Source organism: Palaemon carinicauda, chromosome 4 (assembly GCF_036898095.1).
Source record: "Palaemon carinicauda isolate YSFRI2023 chromosome 4, ASM3689809v2, whole genome shotgun sequence".
Taxonomy (NCBI): domain Eukaryota; kingdom Metazoa; phylum Arthropoda; class Malacostraca; order Decapoda; family Palaemonidae; genus Palaemon; species Palaemon carinicauda.
The window spans coordinates 48420011-48435010 of NC_090728.1; positions in this window are offsets into that span (position 1 = coordinate 48420011).

The following is a 15000-nucleotide window of genomic DNA, read 5'->3' on the forward strand; positions in this document are numbered from 1 at the left end:
CTTACGAAAGCTACTGAAACCTGATCCTCAGTTGCAGAATGTTTCTTACCCCTTCTTTTATTTATATCTTTTATCGCCTTTATTGTTGTTACCATCATTTTTCTTAACCTTTCTTTTATTTATATCTGTTATCATCTTTATTGCTGTTACCACCATCTTTGTAATAATTACTGTCAAAATTGTGATTTCAGTTAGAAGTATTACTCGCCTTCGCATAAAGGACGAAACATAATGCAGAAAGAATAAATTTTTATCGCTTTATACTTTATAGATATAAACTATCATATGAGGTTTTATTAATCAATCTTGAGAGGTTTTCTCTCTCGACAAATAATGAATAATATCCAAGTTCATCAACCCTTACAAAGTAATTTTCTTTCTGAGTTAGATTAATTGACTTGAAGTTCTCGGGTCTCTGGCGTTGCAAACTCCGGGATTAATAGAGTACAGAGTACAGGTACATTATAAATCCGGCAAACTCTTGCGTAATAGTAATGTCGAATGTTGGGAAGGGACATTGCTTATCCTATAAAATCAGTACTGTTTCGAAGAAACGAAAACATAATAACTGAGTAACAGTTTCGAGAGCTATGTAGTATGAGTAAGCAACTTATATTTCGGCGTTCAAATTGCCTATTGTGATTTCACAATCATCTTCAAATCCAGTGTTACAAGAAATAAAAAAGAAGTTATATGCTAGGATAGTAGTCTGTTGATCTTTACTTTTTTATGTCTACGGCAAATCTATTTAGGCGTCGATGTCTTGCTCTTTTCATGAGCATAGCAAGTGCAAAGTTAATGTTAGTGGAGTCCTATCAAATGGAATGTGTTGTCACCTATGATGTTTATCCTTCTCATGGAACTTGTAATGCATAGGAAAGTTGAGGATGGTGGAGAAGGATTGGACTGTATTGGTAATAGGAAATTAGTTGACCCAGAGTATACTAATGACGCTGTCCTTATTAGCAGAACACCGCAAGACTTGCAAAGCTTGCTTGAAATATCACATGAGGTTGGACTTAAGATAAATAGAAGACAGAGATGATGAGAACGGAATATGCAATGAAAGATGAAATGTAATTGAAAGGAGAAAGGATTTATGAGGTGGAATCTTTTAAATACTTAGGAACTAGTAGTTAATACAGGATCTTTAGAATTTGAGTTTAATGAAAGATTGGAGAAAGCAAATAAGACAATGGCTAGGGTAAGTAAAATTTGGAAATCTAATCACCAGAAATTACACATAAAAATCGGGCCATACATCAGTTTAGTGAGATCAGTGTTTACTGTATGGACATGAGTCGTGGTAGGACAATGAAACAATCACCAATAGATTTAGTAGATTTGAGAACAAATCCTTTAGAAGGATATTAGGAGTTGAATGGCAGGAAAGGATTAGAAATGAGACTATAAGAGAGATTACTCGAGTGCCATATGTTGATGAGATCATGATGAGAGGTAGATGGAGATGGTTTGGGCATGCTCTTAGTTCTCCCCAAGAGAGATTAGTTCACCAAACGTTCAGCTGGGCTCCACAGGGGACTAGAAGAGTTGGAAGGCCCAGGACTACATGGCCGAGGACTATGAAGCGTGAAGTAGATGATGATGAATGGAGAAGTATTGAATTAAAAGCTCAAGATAGAAATGACTGCCGAAATCTAACCTAGGCTTTTTTCGTCAATAGACGTAGGTGGAGATGATGATGATGATGATGATGATGATGATGATATATATATATATATATATATATATATATATATATAGGTATATATATTCATATATATACATATATATATATACATATCTATATATATATATATATATATATATACATATCTATATATATATATATATATATATATATATATATATATATACATATCTATATATATATATATATATATATATATATATATATATTATATATATATATATATATATATATATATATATATATATATATATTTATATATATATATATATATACATATCTATATATATATATATATATATATATATATATATATATACATATCTATATATATATATATCTATCTATATATATTATATATATATATATATATATATATATATATATATATAGATATATATATATATATATATATATATATATATTATATATATATATATATATATATATATATATATATATATCTTTCCTGTAATGCTCAGCAGTGGGGGGGGGGGCCTAACCCGGAAAGTGTCCTCGGAAACCACAATCTCCCACAAATTGCCGAAACGGCCAAGTTGTAATCAGGAAAGGGGGAGGGGTGGGAAGGATTGGAGTCTGTGCGTTCGCGCGTGCATGTGTCTAAATATTAAGCTCTCATTTTTTAGGGCTGGGCTACACTAAATGATTATATAATACCTGTAAAAAATAGCCAAAACCTTTTACCTTCATATTTTGCAAATGGATTAATAAGAATGAATATCAAGCGAAGTCAAAATTAAAATAACAACTTTGTCTTCGTTGAGCGACTAATCGATGTATCCGAGAAAACGAAAAAAAAAAAAAAAAAAAAAAAAGACAATACGCAAAACTCGAAGAAAGAAACTGTCAAGTTGTTCCTCTCTGGCTACGTACACACAAGTTTAGGAAAGCATCGTAGGGGATGGATGGGAAGGGGTGTGGTGTATGGGCTGGGGGGTGGGGGGCAGTGCGATCTTTAAGCTGAGAGGCGAATGGTGGTTGTTTACGTAGTGGGAATATGCGGAGGAAAAAAAATACATTTTCGGGCGAGATCAAGATTATAAAGATGAAGTTTGAAATGAACCCGGTAAAAGATGTTGGGATTCGCGACGGAGGTGTTAAAGAATATGTTAGGATAAGAGCAGACAATAATTGACAGATTGTTTGCGTTTCAGGGGTATTAATATTTCGAGGTGATGCAAGTATTTCATAATGAAATTAAGGACTCATATCCCTTAAGAATAGACATATCCAACTTTGAACTCAATTTTCATAAGAATAGACGTGATGTCTAATCGTATGCAGAGTGAATTATTATCATTATTATTATTACTAGCCAAGCTACAACCCTAGCTGGAAAAGCAAGATGCTATAAGCCCAAGGGCTCCAATAGGGAAAAATATCCCAGTGAGGGAAGGAAATGAGGAAATAGATAAATGATGAGAACAAATTAACAATAAATCATTCTAAAAACAGTAACAACGTCAAAATAGATATGTCATATATAAACTATTAACAACGTCAAAAACAGATATGTCATATATAAACTATAAATAGAATCATGTTGTTTTCCGTCTAAATTACAACCGGATACTTAATTACCGGTATTTTATGTTAAGACGAAAGAGTAAAATGTCCAATGAAAGAAGTTGCATGTCTATGATAATGTTACTTATGCATAAACTGCAGCTTCCATTGTATTTAGCGTTTCTCCTTTACATTAACGGCATCGTCTCGGTCGGAATTCTCCCATGAAGTCTCGAAAGATTTCCTTTAAAAATGCAGACTTGCGAAGATCTTTCACCGTCTAAGTAAACTTGTAGGATTTATGGCGTGTTCAATTACTCAGGAGAGAGAGAGAGAGAGAGAGAGAGAGAGAGAGAGAGAGAGAGAGAGAGAGAGAGAGAGAGAGAGAGAGAGACTTCCTTGTCGCTGAATTTCCTTTCTGAAAATTAACAAGTCATAAAACAGTTGGGAGGTTTTTTTCCAATTCATATTCCAACGTGTCAAACAAGCAACAACAACAACAAAATAAATAAATAAATAAAAATGTCAGGAGGGGGAAGGAGAAGGCTTAAAAACAGGCTCAAGATCAAAGTACCCCTTCGTACTTCTCCCCTCACTTTTCCCTTCTCTCTCTCTCTCTCTCTCTCTCTCTCTCTCTCTCTCTCTCTCTCTTCTCTCTCTCTCTCTCTCTCTCTCTCTCCCTCTCTCTCTCTCCATCATAGTACTATAGCAACAAAAGAACGGAAATGAAAATATAATTAATCTTAAGATGCGACATACATTTATCATAAAATTTATGCGAATATTTATTTTAACATTTTCAGTAAAGTAGTGTTTTCTAATAAAAATCCCCATAGCCACATCATTGCATTTTCACTGACGCAGACGTAGCTTATATTATTCCCATCAGAAAATTAAATCTGAAACCAAAGTTGATTTTAGCAACAATTCATATAAAGACGTTTATATTATGTAAGATAAATTTTGAAATACATTTTTGCAAAAAGGATAAATAGAAATAAACACCAACCGTGTTGCCCAAATATATCGATTTTGATACATTGCCACAGAGTAAAGTTTGAAATACTCTGCAAAAAGGTTAAATAGAAATAAACACCAACCGTGTTGCCCAAATATATCGATTTTGATACAGTGCACTAAATAAATTTTGAAATACTCTTTGCAAAAATGCTAAATCGAAATAAACACCAATCGTTTAGCCTAGATATATATAGACATTGATACAGTGCCACAGAATGAATATTGAAATACTTTTTGTAAAGGCGTTAAATCGAAATAAACATCAACAGTGTAGCCTAAATATATATAAATTTCAATAGTGTCACATAATAAATTTTGAAATACTCTTTACAAAAAGGATAAATCGAAATAAGCATCGCTCGTGTAGCCTAAATATATATAGATTTTAATACAGTGCCACTGAATAAAATTTGAAATACTTTTTTGCTTAAAATAGAAATAACATCAACCATGTAAATGTAATGTATATCGATTTTGATACAGTGCCACAGAATAAACTTTGAAACACTTTTTGCAAAATGGTTAAATAAGAATAAATATCAACCGTGTAAATTGAAACAGCGCTACTGAAGTTTCAAATCTCTCCACAGAAAGATGTAAAGGAAAAATTTGAAATTTCATTTCATGGCCGTGTAGTATTCCAGCCCATAAATATTCAAATGGCGCGATTTACCGTTCATGCCACTCAAAGTACAGTTGTGCAAAACCCCACAACGTCGGAAAAGGGCCACAAATAAAAGCCAAAACCTTTTAAATCCCGGGTTACTAAGTTTTGAGATGATCATGGCCATCAGGATGTGGTTAAGTAAAGGAGGCGGTGAAGCTAGCCGTGAAGAAGGCAATGGTGTAGGAGGAGGTAATAGTAGAAGCAGTAGTGGTTGGTAAGGGAGGGAGGGAGTAGAGGGGGGCAGGGAGGGATGGATGGTTCACTGTTTACGGCAAGTAAGAGAGGGGAAGACTATAGGGAACGGGGGAGGGAAGAGATGGTAGGGAGATGGGACGGGGGTGTCTGTGGGATATAGGTGTCCGTGAGAGAGTAAAGGACGGAGGTGTGGGGGGGAAGGGGGGTTGTTCAGGCAGAGTTTTGGGGGATGCGGGAGGTAACGGCCGCAGAGGGGGACTGTAGTTGCCTCAAGGGGGCGAGAGCTCCCCTAGCGGCCCTCTCGTTCCCTGTGGATCAATAGGGGCCCCTCCGAGACATTAGACCAAAGTGCAGGATGACTTCAAGAATATAGAGTGGTAAACAAACACGCTCCTCTCAAGGATCCCGCCGACTTTCCTACATCCCCGAGCCGCCCTCGACTCCTCGGGGAAGCCAGCCACCCCCCGGTCTCAGCAGTGCCGGCGAAAATAAACAAATGATGAGAATCTCATTGGCAAAGAAAATTGTCTTAAGCAGGCATCCAGAGCCAAGACTCCCTCGGAGACCCACGACCAATCACCAAGCTGGTCCATCCGCGGGCGACACCCCCGTTACCGACACCTTCCGTGGCCGCCGACCCCGATTCAGCGACTCCGCGACGTCTTGGACACTTGGCAGACCATCGATTCGAGGTTATGACAAGAATTCAGGAAGGCAATGGAAAGAGAGGAGGAGGAGGAGGAGGGGGAGGAGGAGGAGAAAGAGGAGGAGGAGATGGTGGTAGTTGGGGGTAGGGGTAGTAGGAGACAGTCCCACCCTTATAATTTCGTCTAAGATTATCTTTCAAAATAAAAAGTAACATTTTCTTTCAAGATACACAAAATTAAACACAGTCTTTATCATGTTTCTATTTGAGAGTTGTATACTGCAATTGTATTGAAAGTATACAATGAAACAACTCGTTGTTTCCTTTGTAGGTGCAAAACAGCTGGAAATCCCTTATGTTGCGAATAGATTTGCAATCTTTTCTGACTCGCTTTTGCATGGAAATTCTTCTAGAAAAGTTTTCTTGATCTGCATTCGCAAGCGGCAGCAAGTGAAGCAACAGGTAATTTCAAAACAGGCTATTATTCATTGTCTGAAATAAGAGTCTATTGCAAAATTTACGGCCCGAATAGATACTGTAATCAAAGGAGAACATAGATCTGAGCTCTGCAATTCCTCCCAGTCACGTCAGTTCCTTATTAATATACGAGGAGAGGAAAAATTGATTCCAAAAGATTGTACCCGAGAAACTCCTTGCAACAGTGCATGAAGTTGCAGGGACTATAGCCGCGTGCCGGGTCTGGATATATAATGCTTTTAAATCCTATTCCAAGCCACCACGTGCAATGGACCAATTTCGAATCCCCTTGTCTGCATACTCAAACAGTTGTCGACATTAAATGTTTGTTTTTCTTTCGGATTGACAGATATTTTCATGACGAGAGCAAGTTGATATTATTGCGTTTTTCAATTTCTATAAAGCATCACTTCATATATGAATTTATCCGTTGATATGGGTGAATATGGATGCCAACACATGCATTTGGACAGAGGAATGCATGCGTGAAAGAGCTCAAGCGCTTGAGCGCTAGCCGTGGATGCATGCAAGAACTTGCATATATTGCAGACGCTGCTGTCAAGTGATGAAAGGATATTTGAGGTTATAACTTGTACATTTTGAGGAGGGATTTTGATGCAAATATTTCCGTTTCTTGATTTGATATTGAAATTAGGAATATCACAGAAATCAGATAACCTAGCCAAAGTCTATTTTGACCAGAAGACCAAATAGGTGGCAAGGTTCCTATAAGGGGCGCAAGAATAGAAGACCACTATACATCCAAAAAAAAAAAAAAAAAAAAAAAAAAAAAAAAAACATTCGGTTCGAAGTGGTCGAGGTGCGGCACTAGCATGGATGTTAGAGCTGGGAGGGAATTGGATGGTTTTTATGTTCACAGAGGCTGGTGCACAACATCCAGTCCCATTCAGGATTGTAAGTGAAGGAATAGACGCAGAGAGAGAGAGAGAGAGAGAGAGAGAGAGAGAGAGAGAGAGAGAGAGAGAATGATGATGATGAATGATCACACCTATGTGGGATGAGAATAAATTATTGATTATGTGATGGGACATTTTGTGGTGGAATATTCTCCAATCCCGTCTGCTATTTGTTTGTTTGTTTATTTTTTACCCGCATATATTGTATACTGATGACATAAACACGACTAATATCGAAGCACCCAATTCAATGCTTAGATCAACAGAAGCATTCGGGTCTTGTAAGGGACCGCGCCCATGTAATATCTTTCCTCGTCCGGTCTGGGGATCGAACACGTGGTCCTTCTTTACGAGAGAGAGAGAGAGAGAGAGAGAGAGAGAGAGAGAGAGAGAATCTCCGTCAGTGTTTTTAGCGGCGTTTATTGTGCAAGACAATAAGAATAATATTTTTCGAGCCTCTGTATATGTTGCGGAAAGGGAGGGCAATTGGAAATTTTACGAGGAAATATCATTGCTTTAAAGTGTATTCGCTTTTAAATTGGAAAAGGAAACAAAGATTGATTTGGTGAACGATGGTGCATTTTTTTAAGTAACAGTTTGCACTGAATAGGGACTACCTATGTCTGAGGTCGGAATAATACGAACCATAGTATAGTGTATAATTCAAACTGCTTAATAAATGAAACTATTGAATAAAGTATTTAAGCAAGTTGATACAAATTAACCTGAAGATGCTTTTGAGAATTACTTGTTCTCTCTCTCTCTCTCTCTCTCTCTCTCTCTCTCCTCTCTCTCTCTCTCTCTCTCTCTCTCTCTCTCTCTCTTTTCCACCTGAAGTCATTCTAAACCAAGCAAATTGCAAAAGATTTACTTTTTCTGATACCGGGAGGGGGTGGGGGGTAAAGATAGGAAGATACAATGTCTCTCCCAAACTCTTACTATATACTGTGAAAGCGGAAAAGTCTTAAAAAGTTGCATTATGATAATAGCAGACAACTCAAATAAAAAGTAAGGATCCCCTCAAAGTTAAAGTGATTATGCTTAGTTACTAATATATCTCGAATCCTTGTTTTTACTTGAAATAATCATATGTATATATATATATATATATATATATATATATATATATATATATATTTGGATATATATATGTATATATATATATATATATATATATATATATATATGTATATATATATGTATATATATATATATATATATATATATATATATATATATATATATATATATTCATATACATTATATATATATATATGTATATATATATATATATATATATATATATATATATATATATATATATATATACATATATATTTATCCTAATTCCCATTTTCTCTTTATGTAATGTGGTCACAGAATGGTAAAGTTATCCTTATTCAAGGATTCTATAGAGGCGAAGTTCTTAACCTAATGTTCTCTTCTTATTCAAGCATACAGTGATTGGGAAAACTAACATTATAATCGCTGTTGAAGACTGCTGAGTAGTATGAATTCGTAGCAACTCGACTGACACTGAGCCAAAAGGATAGTAGCATGCAATAATCCTTAAGAGCAAACGATAACGGTGATAACATTAAACAGCTTTAAGAGAGAGAGAGAGAGAGAGAGAGAGAGAGAGAGAGAGAGAGAGAGAGAGAGAGAGAGAGAGAGAGACGGGTGTAAAATTTGGAACACCTGACAAATGCAATTCCTGTAAGAAAGAATGTAATGGAGGTAAACATGTTTTATTTGATAATCTATAAACACTTTGTCCGTATTTATTCACTTAATAAATCACCTGATTAAGACTGGTCCTTTGGTAATAGATTTAAAGTAAAACTGAACAGCTCAATTATAGAATTAGAGAAGGATAAATTATTCATAATAAGTTTATCCTTCACTACTCCTTTAAGTAAGGGGAACAAGAGTAAAACTGTAGGATGTATCGAATATTTCCGCGTAAAGTCCTTTTGTTTATCATCATAAACCGTCTTTAAAGACACGGTCAAAATAGTAACTCTGAACCTTGGAATAGATTAAAAATCTGACACAAATACAATCTTGAACTTTATGGCTGCATGAAATCCATGATAAGTAATATTGTATATGTGTATTATTATACGGCTCTCACTCACTTAGATATAATTATTATTATTATTATTGCTAACCAAGCTACAACCCTAGTTGGAAAAGCAAGATGCTATAAGCCCAAGGGCTCCAATAGAGAAAAATAGCCCAGTGAGGAAAGGAATTAAGGAAATAAATAAATGATGAGAATAAATTAACAATAAATCATTCTAAAAACAGTGACAACGTCAAAACAGATGTGTCCTATATAAACTATTAACAACGTCAAAAACATATATTATAACCTGTCCCTCGATTGACATACAGTAGTAAGGTTAATTTTCTTTTATTTGGGTGTGCTATTACAGTATCTTTGAAATCAAAATTTTGTAGTTGAAATGTTTCTCTTTGCGAAAACCCTTTCCCTGTTGGAATTAACTTTAGCTAAAGAAAACGGTCAAAATAACCTTCGGGGAACACCAGATGATTTTGTCCCTTTTGTTTTCCTTTTGTTGTACATCTCGGCATAAAAGACATAGATAATAAATGCATCTCTGGCTCAGGGCTTCTTCATTCGATGGTCATTTAATCCTTTTATCAATTTTCTAGGGCATTTCATATTTTCTTCTCTTCAATTTAATTCTTTCACAATTCTTAGGACATTTTCTCCCCATATTCCTTCCATCCTACCTCTCCCATTTCTTCAACCCTTTCTTAGTTTTTTTAAGATTTTGTTGATTTTCAGTGTCATTATTTTCATTCATGTTAAAAAGGAAACCAATGTTTTTTCTTAATTTAGAACCACTCTTAAACTCGTTAGTATATGTGTCTATTAGCAACGAAAACTGGATTTGACCTTTCGAAAGCCTTAATATTTTGAAGTCATCCTCGGCATACTGACTAAATTTGAAGCTTTGCATGCTGATTCTATAAGGTAATCTGATTACTTCTTGGGTGAAGCAGGAAATAATAAAGTTTGAGAGCAATAAAAACAGGCGATTGCCTCAGTATAGACCTTGTGGGTTATTGAAGGAAGTAATTCGATGATATACAGTAGGTTAAATAGGAAAGGGTTCTCAGAACAAATCAGGCAAACGCAAAAATGCAGTCACAGGAATTGCAATCCCATTTCGATCGAGGGAGTATTCTGAAGATTGTTGGAGGCAGAGGATAAAAGAGAGGCAGATCTGAATGAAATAGGAGTGAAGAAACAAGTTGATGTAGATTGAAAAATGCTTGAGGCAGGAACTTTCGATGATATGAGGAGTGTAATTAAGAATGTTATTGATAGGAATGGACAAGTACGAAGAAGATTCATTATTACATTTGTACGATCAAGAGACTGGTCAGTTAAGTAAGCCTTCTCTAGACGAAGTAACTTTCAAATGCATTAGTGGGGGGATAATTTCTCATTTGCATATGGGCAAAGGCCATGGAAAGGAATAAAATAACAGGATATAACATTTCTTAGCATGCAAGGGAAGGCTTACGGTTGGCTCAAGATTGAAGAAGTAATACAGAGGACAAAGGGATTTATAACGAAGGCAGGCCTAGTGAATTTTGAATGATTTGGATGCTTTTATTATGAAACAGTTGTGTGAGAAGTTTGGAAACTGAAAATATCTGTACGTGGTATGCATGAATTTATACATAAGATTATGAAAGAATTTGATATATTTTGTTTTTGTTTTGTGGAGTATGGTTTCTTCACTATATCATAGATTCCTTCTAAAACTCATTGGCTCTCTCTTGTAAGCTAGCCTTAATGTGTTCCTTTTTTCATCAGTGGTATTTTGGTCACTTATTTGCTAAAGTAAAATATAATTTCCCCTACATTCAGTCACCCGAATAGCATCCACATCATGTAATTACTCTCCATATTTCGAAAATTGATGGTTTAGGCAACATGGTCATCATTTCTTCCCACTACTTTCAAAGTTACGAAATTCTTCTTTGGTTAAACTTCCAAGAACGTTAAAATTATTTATTTTTTACATACTTCCTTTTTTAATTCAAGTGTTTTTGCCTTCTTAGTTTAGGTATGATGTGCAATCAGTGACCAAAGATTTCTTTTTAAATCTGAATAATTGCATACTAAATAACCTTGATCGTGATCTAAGAAACAATATTGCACAATTTGAAATTAATGACCTTGACTTTGTTAACCACTAATCTCTTATTCTTAAATCCTCATACTTATAAAAAGTATTCTATGGATTTATTTTTTTTCCGCTGTGTTTAAGGGATTAGAAACGTATAATTGTAGACGATACTTTATGGGAGCCAAGATTTACACTGTCTTTTATTCCAGCACGGAGAGTTCTTGATTTTAATCTCTGCGTGTGATATGGCTGTTGACATTCTAACAACAGGTAATGCAACTAACTTCTCCCAAAGGGATATGAAGTCGATCAATATTAGAAAAACCTAATTTTAATCGGAAATTCTCCGTAAAAATATGCTGTTCTCAGTCGTATTAAAGTAAAATACAGGCGACCGTAATTTTACCCTACCTTTTTATTATATTTTATAGGTTGGTGACCGTAATATCACTCCTTAACGTCAATATATCCGTTTATAAAAGGGTAAAAATCCTGGAATAAATTTTGCCAGGCATTTAACGTTTTTCTATTGCAAATTTTTAACAGTATAGCCGATAACTTAAATAGAAATATGGAGTGTTTCAGCAAGTGGTGTGTGGTCAGTGGACGTTATTGATTAGCCAGTCTTTTTACGCTGCATCCATCCCATTATTTTCTGTAACTGGGCAATGCTGTAATCGATTTGTTATTATGATCATTTGAACAGTACTTGCTGTTATTTTTCACTCTTAAATTTCTTCCTCATATATTTTGTAAAACTTTGTATACCATGCTACCAGATGAGATATATATTGTTATTTTTTTATTTCTATTTTAATGCTTCAGATAGATTTATTTGATTTGTGGTGGCCGATGTGGTAAGTCCCTGGCTGATGAAAGCCACACCGGGTTCGAATCCCGCTTAAGCTTGTTAGTTCCTTTGGTCGCTGCCACCTCACCATCCTTGTGAGCTAAGGTCTATCTGCTGAGTCATCAGCAGCCATTGCCTGGCCCTCCTAGGTCCTAGCTTGGGGGGAGAAGGGGGATTAAGCGCTGATCATATGTATATATGATCAGTCTATAGGGCCTAGTCCTGCTTGATAGGGCAATGTCACTGTCCCTTGCCTCTGCCATTCATGAGCGGCCTTTAAGACTTCGAATATGGCTGTCTGATTTCGAGGCAAAAATATCTACTGATTGATCTTTACCAATCAATTTTATATCCAAAAAAGGTTTATCCGAACCCTATCTTAGAATTTAAGCTTTGATTGTTGGAATTTATTTTACACTGACGGCATTGGTAGTCATCTAGTGAAGTTATTGACAAAGCTCCTACATTTTTTTCTTTTTTTATTATAAAATTGTATGAAAGTGTTTCTCTCAGTACTGCGAATGTTAATGCTCGCAATTTTAAGTAATCCCTGATGCTATAGTATATATAGTACATGACCATCTCGCCCTAATTAGGTTTTATTGACTTATTCCTTAAATTACGATTATTTATGCTTTTAATTAATTGTTAGATGCTCAGGTGATCTTAATTTAGTTCATTGTAGAAGTCAGTTTTTTTATGTCAAACTTTTCATTTTGGGAAAGACGCAGAGAAAATTAATGCTTTCTACTTAATTACTCTGTATGAATTTCAGAATTTCTAGAACAATTCTAATATAAAACCAAATATACTTTGAGAAATATTCTTTTTTTTTTTTTTTTAAGAAAATTTACACTATGATTTAGGAGGGTTACTATGATGACTGTTAAAACTGGTCGTTGCTTGAGAAAGATAGAATTAACTACAGATTATTCTCATACATTCTTTATCTACGCACTAGAAAACGTTAGTTATCATGGAAATAGATTAAATTGATTGCTAACTGTCGATTTTTAAAGTTTATGAAAAATTGAATGTCAAAGCAATATGAAATAAGATTGACAAAATAAAGATTTATTAATAAATATTAGATATAGGAACACAGAATAGTATTAATTCATAATTTCCATAATGATATTACTGATATATATAAAAAGGGAGAATAATCTTTCCAATATTAGATAAAAACCATTACATGAAATTATTAACCACCGTCTTTAGATATCATTACTATGCATTACATTTAATACTTATCTCTTAAATGGTGCGTTCTGATAAATCAATAAAAATCTCAATATTCTTTACGAACTTTTGTTTTTTAATCGTTTGCCATCTATTTTATAGAATTTATAAGCGTTTGGGTATAGAAATTAACGTTTATGTAAAAGGAAACTACTTTTTATGCCAATAAATACGCGATACTTTTCCTTATGTTCATTCTATCCGTACTTTAACATTCCAGCTCGAAACATAAGAATACAAAATTCACACAGAGAGAGAGAGAGAGAGAGAGAGAGGGGGAACTATCACAATATTGTTTTTAAAAACATTCAAATATACAGTTTAATCCCCTTATTTTCAAGCGAGCATATAAACAGAATTCTTTATGACTAAATCAGTCTGCAGAGAAATTTAACTGCAACGGACAGCAAGTGTTAGATATGCATTAGAAGTCATGGTTAATTTTTTTCTGCAATGTACAGTTGGATACAGGAATTCATGGCACACTTCGCTCTGATAAATTGCACCCTGACACACCCTTACCTCGCGGAGGGTAACCAAACACATAGCGTAAGGGAGATATGGCAGAGTTGGTCGGCTGGGCTACACTCAGGAACTCACAGTGCAGTAGGGGCGTGACAGGGTGGTTTTTGGAGCTAGGACAGGATGTCAAAAATCCCCTGTCTGGAGAAAAGTTCCAGGCAAGCTACCCGAACCGAACCGACAGGGTGCTCTTCCTCAGAGCGAGGTGTGCCAGGAATTCCTGTGTCCGACTGTACTTAAAAAATTGAATCATGAGTTCGAACTGCTCTTTTTCATCTCAAAGTTGAAAGTTGAACAATGAACCTGGAATGTTTCTAAAGTCTTAAATTGCCTGAACGGATTCATAACCAATAAAAAAGGGAAGAAACTTGGCAGTGTGAAATCTAACTCATTAAAAAATGTGGTGTTACCTCACTAGCTGACTAACAAACACGTGTATGGGGGGTGGGGGATAGACGAACCCAATTGGATCCACGTAGTAACTGGATGTAAATAAAGAGCATTTATACTTTATAAAAATATTGTTAACTCGATTTACGTTCACAGCTTCCGTGTAGACCCAAAAACCTTTGCACTTTGTCCCATTTGATTACCCTTGAATAAAACCGCATGACATTCGTATAAATCTGCATATGCAATGTGAAATAACAATTGTCATCCAAACAGATGAATAAAACTGTGCTTTTATCTTTAATATAATTTTGCCTCGCTCGCAGGAAAAGGTCACGTGCAAGTGTGTACTTGTGCATGTTTGCGAATGTGTGTGTGTGTGTGTGTATGTCCTAGAAAACTGTCTGAAGATCTCTCTGTGGTGCTGTTGAAACTGAGCCTCTGGGGAGGCCGTGATTCCCGAGTAAATAACACGTCACCTTTAACATGAGGTCGCTCGGGGGATACCGTATTAATTCTATTATTACCTACAGGAAATCCTCCTTACGTCGTCTAGCTGGGAAGAATGGGAAAGGAAGAGATTGAAAAGAAATCTGCAAATAGAGAGAGAGGGACTTGTCATCGTAAACTTGTGTCCATAGTGTTGGTGCATTAAAAGTTATCA